Source organism: Halictus rubicundus, chromosome 18 (assembly GCF_050948215.1).
Source record: "Halictus rubicundus isolate RS-2024b chromosome 18, iyHalRubi1_principal, whole genome shotgun sequence".
In the NCBI taxonomy this organism is placed as follows: domain Eukaryota; kingdom Metazoa; phylum Arthropoda; class Insecta; order Hymenoptera; family Halictidae; genus Halictus; species Halictus rubicundus.
In genome coordinates this window covers 179,391-185,282 of record NC_135166.1, presented here as the reverse complement: position 1 = coordinate 185,282, position 5,892 = coordinate 179,391, and positions in this window count along the sequence as shown.

Below are 5,892 nucleotides of genomic sequence, written 5' to 3'. Positions count from 1 at the left end.
GCTGTCGCTGTAAAAGAAGTGCGTCGTTCTTGAAATATTCATAGACCACCCGCGCCGCATAATTCACCCCCTTGTTTGCCAATTCCTGCACCCGCTATCCATTACCCTCTTCGACTTTTTCCTCGCCGTTCAATATTGACCTTAACGTAACACTCTATGCTTTACCGATATTACCCTGCACTTCGTTTCGTGCGTCTCGACGGTGCTTTAGTCGAAAGTACGCGCACAGCGCACAGTGTTCGGGCGCGCTGCATTTACCCTTTGAAATAATATAACTTTGTCCTGAGAAGTCTCTTTACACGACAATAAATAACTGCAAAACCTGTACTTGCACGGTGTACATTACCAATAGTGTTGCTGACATTATTTCCGCTACCTCCCGCCGCTCGTTATCCCGCCGCATGTTTTCTTATTACGTTGAAATTCCTACACGACGACCTATCTCTCCCGAATATATAATACTTCGCGAAGGCGACGTCCGTGCCCCCTTTTTCACGCTACGCCTTTGGCTTCTTATCGCTGCGTCTCCTTTCCTTTACCTGTCAATGGGCCGGCACGTCGACGAGAACAAGGGCTCGGTGTCTTATGGAGTCCCGAGGCGCCCTTTGCTTCCTGGCCGTTCGTAAAAGTCGATGCGAAACGGTCTCGTTGCAGATTGGATTTGCCCGACGCCGCGCGGCGCGGCGCGGCGCGGTGTCTGTACTTCATTGACCATTGTCACTGCGAATTGCATCGACTGCGCTCAGTTGTCATCGTCAGTTCTTGTAGGAGTTATCCAACTTTCGAGTACTCAAATTCAAGTTGAAAGATCGAACATTGCGATCAAATCTCTAACAAACTCGCTTACCTATCGTTCACGTGCACGTCCGCTGCTAACTCGTTTAATAGGCAATCTGGAAATTAATTATTTGCCGCATAAGAAATGCCTTTCTCCTTTAATCAAGTCGCCGGCGCACATAGTCGTTCCCTTAATGTTTCTTGTTGCGCAAGCTGTTTCTTAATTGGATGGCATTTTTACGAGAAGTAATTGTAGAAGTGAAACGAATTTAAGGAAAGGAAAAGTAACGTTGTTGGCAAAGAAGTCGAGGAAAGGCTGACATCGACTTTTCGACTTTTCGCAAGGTATGGCACTTACCTCGTGCATACAAGGAGTTGAAATGAACATACGCGGTTAATTTATACTAAGTTTTATTAATTTTAACAAGTGTCCGTGTGTTTAGTTTCTGTCTCTGGATGATCGTGTCCGTGTCTCGCGTGTGAATATGTATAGGTATTGCCATCGGTACATGCAGCATTTTTAGATAGCCATTTTCGTTTCTCGTTCGTGTGTCGCATATGTCGCGTTATCGCTTATCATTAACTTCGCCAATTCAGAGATCGATCGCTTACATCTATGCCCTGTATAGACCATTCGTAGTAATAATTAAGAAATTCATAGGAAAAACGTAGTTCTGCCGTAGCGACACGTACACGCACACACGCACACACACACACTCTTTCTCTCTCTCTCTCTCCAACGGATACTGTCTTAGTCGATTCAAATTCATTTGTTCTTTACGTCTATTTTATTTTTTGTTTCTGTGTTTTTTTTTTTCTTGTTTGTTTGGTTCTCTCGAGACTAGCGCAACAAGAGGAGGTAGAAACCGGCCTCCAACGATATTACCCGAGGATCGACGAGAATCCGGGCTCAGTTTTGAATTCTATGGGCGGCTCCTCGGGCCATTCACAGGCATTCGTATACACTCTCTCGTCGTCGATTAAATAGTATACTATTTACACGGATGTACAACGCCGACCAACGTCCTATACAATGGGTTTCTGCCTCGCGTACGTGCACCGTGATACATACACATGGTATATACAGAGAAGGAATTTTACGTGGCAGGTTAGAAAAATACACCGATCTTACGCAGAATCGTAAGAAACTTTTTAACGCATTCGGCAGACGCGAGTTGCTCGAACAGAATGCTAGGCTTCGTAGTGTTCGCTCGACGCAGAAGCACACGCTAAATTAACCGCAATCAGGTGAGCTATTTTAAGACTTTACCTACCAGCAACAACTTCAAGTAATTTAATTACGGAAATTTAGGGAAATTGAAAGCGTTCTGATGGAAATATAGAAATAGTTCGATACCTGATTACTTCAAAATAAGGGTTAGCAAATACCATAAGAATGTGTAAAGTATTGTATATGTATAAACTTTATCGTGAACTGAAAAATAAGTATGGGTCGACGTTGAACTGAATTAATTTTACAATTTTTACTGTATGTCCGCTATCCTAGCATATAATAAATACTAACTTATTCATTCATTCATTCATTCATAGAAACATTTTTATACATTGTTACATATCGAATTTTTATTTGGTTGAACGTATATCGAATTTCTTCCTGTTTTAAACAATCTTTTCTTGCTCATCGTTAATAATATGTTATAAGAAATGGAATTCCATATTCTTCGTGAACATATGTATATTTATTTTCGAGATGAAATACCGACAACATGAAAATAATATTTTGACACTGAGCATGGTACTAAACGTGTTCAAGGTATTGTACAATGAGCTGCGTTTAAAAATGATTTCTCTGAATGCTCTAGAAAACTCTTTCACTTTAATAACAGTCGTACGAGAAAATAATGTTTAACAAAACGAAAAAACTCGTTGTGTAATCACAAAAAAAGTAACGTTGTTAACGCTCATTTCCTCCGATTCGACAGAACAAAGCGTATTTGGAGAGTGTGGTTCGTAGACGTACGCACCGAACTACTCTCCACGTTCGCAAACGATTGTGCCGAACAAAGTTAATCTGTTCGAAAGGCTTGAGATTCTCCTGTTTTCCAATTTCGTTTTGCCAACTCGCCGAAACAGATTTTCACGCGCGTGTAAACAGCAAAGGTACGCCGGCGCGACGTTCCAATTTCGGTGCTGCAGCCTGTCCGATTTGAGGCGCCGGATAATTAAATATCGGCCAATTAGTAAAATAAATATGTGCTCCGGGTACTATCGGTCGTGTAGCTCGCCGAAATCATTTATTCTTTAATTTGCGGCGCGAGGATGAAAACGATCGACGGAAAAAGAAGGCCGGCTAATGGACTCGTTAGCCCAGCGTTTCGTTGCAAGGATGTTCCCGCTCGCGGAGTAGAAAGAAATCGACCGATTGTTTCTGTGTTTCCGGGGTTCCGTCGGAACTTTCCCATTCGCGTTAACGATCTTTGGCGGCGAAGCAGGGGAACTTGGCCGATTAATAATCCTCGGCAAGGTTCCTTTGTCTCGCCCCGAACGAAAACGGCACGTGCCAGGATCTATGGTGAGTACACCTTTACAAGATAGATAATAGAAAAATCGATCCTTTTTACCCTTCCGCGTGAGCATGCCTCTGAGAAAATGTCACCGACCCGGGACAACGGGGCGATAAGTTCCTTGCGACGCGGCCGCGCCCTGAAAGTTAAAGTTCGCAGTCGGCCCAGCGTATTTGCTATACAGCGAAACGGATTTCCATAGTTGTCGGTCTAAAGAGGATTTGCGAGCGCGAATCAAGTGGTTCGTGCAAATCAAAAAGCGCATTCGTTCCACCTTCGAACGCAAATTAGTTTCCCGTTGCGACCCCGAGGCGACCAGAAATTTCGGAACAAAGAAACGCAAATAGAAACACCGTCTACCGGAACGAAATTTTAACGGTTCGCTAGCTAAAAATCTGCTGCCGGACCGCAACACTTGCAACCATAAGCGATCCAATCGATTGAAACCGTTTTGGAGAATTTTTGTATACTTTCTTCGAATCTGGTAGGCTGTGACTAATATGTATCTTTGAAACGAATTGCACGTTAACAATGTATGGTCGGAGTAGCATCTTCGGTGGGTGAGAAGGTTCTGTTATCGGGAAGATCGTGTTACTCGATCTACGGACGCGACACGCAGCTTCGATAAAAACTATCATTATCACAATTCATCGAGAAGAAGTTTCCCTAGTGTTCTGCCTAGCGTTTAGCGACACACTCTCACTACCGTTACGTCTAGTGTATAGTAATTGCGGTGTACCTAGGATTCCTTTAGCGCGACTCGACGCGTATCGCGTTGTCGGCACGGCTCGAGTTCGTAATTCGTTAGTTCCTACGAGTTATTTACAAATATACACTTGGAAGCTTACGGCTACGTGATACAACGTGTTCGTATGGTAGAGTCCATATAGGTAGAGTAAAAAGCTTTGATTGTAGACGTTATTGCGATAGCAAGGGTCACGCTAAACGTTTCTTCGCCCATAGTTGGAGTGCAGTGATGCGCCTATCCGTAATTATTTCACAGAACCGAAAACAACAAGTTAGAAAACTGTCGAATTTGAACTGTGCCAAACCTTTGAACGAGGGTGTGAACGTTGTTTTCGAGAGTGCGGCGTGAGTGACATGTCATTGTGAACAAAAGGGTTTGTGACTTGGCGCGGCGCGGCGCGGTAAACTGCCGTGACCGAAGATCGATCTGTAAAAAAGTGAGAGTCAGAAGATTGAGAACTTGTGTAGACGATCATCCGCCGAATGAATTCTGGGGGCGCGTCACCGCATTCAACTGTTTCTGTGTTCGGTGGTGTTTCGTTGCGGCGTGGTTTCGCGTGACCCCTCTAATTCTCGCGTGCTGTGTAAACGCGTCTCGGATGCCAATGCACGGACAGGTATCGTGCCTCGTACTCGTACTGATATGTTTGAAAATTCGGTCGCGGGAGACTTGAGACTCGCTCGCAGAGATGGAACGATATAGTAGATACGTTCTCCGATACGATGCACGCGGCCGTATCCCTGTCGCGTCCTCGTCCATTGTCTACTTTGTCGAACAGCCCGTGAACAGACACACGCGCACACGCACACGGGCACACACATACATACGAACATACACACCGTGTTTATCTTCGCGAGAGAAAATTCCTGCGGCTGGCAGCGCACAGGCGAAAACGAGCGGACGCCTTTCTCGTATCGATTCTCGTTTCCCTTGCCGTTGGACGGGAACGTTCGGAACAGTTAGCAAGCGATAGACGCGCACCGGATCAATTTTGATCGGGGCCGGAACGGTGGCGTAACACCGCAATGATTGACAGATTGTTCGGGGAGCGAGGAATTTCCGCACGCTCGGAAAAATTCGGCTTGATTCGACATATCGTGCACGGGCTGCATAAATTATTCAATTTAACGCCGGCCTGGCTTCGTACACGTCGATCGGACTTGTAAGAGCAGCGCGGCGATGGAAAAGTTTCTCAGAAAATCCGAGACAATGTGGACGACACGAGCTATTGGACGGCACAAAACAAGGAAAACGCGAGATTTTGAACGAGCAGCGAGCAAATGAAATATCACGACAGGTTTAAGTTCGGCCGGTAAATTAGGAGCTTGAAGTATCGTGATCGATGACCGGACCGGAGTTTAACGACGGAAACGGATTCGGCCGTTCGAATGTCGAAACGGCGTGGCGAGGCGAGGCTAGTTTCGTTTTCTTGTTCCTCCTCCGGGCCAGTTTCTGGGAGATCGGCGAGCAGAGTCCCGAGTCTCTTTGCGATTCTGCAAAATTCACGAAGAGGCCTTGATACCGGAGATCAGTCCGTCCATCTTCGTTCCGTGGAGGTGGCTAACAGAGGGGGTTTCCGTGGAATCGTACGCGTCACGAAGGAGACTTTGTATCGAGCAGACGCACTATAAATACATAGCGAGCCCAAAAATATTGCTATACCTTACGAGCTACGGTAATACTGCCACGGCATATTAAATAACCAACGAAGTACCTATATCTACAGCGCGTGCACACGCGTTCCATCGGCTCTCGACGTTCTTCGCTCGACACCTTCGTAGATCTTTTCGTCTCTCTCTCTCTCTCTCTCTCTCTCTCTCTCTCTCTCTCTCTCTCTCTCTT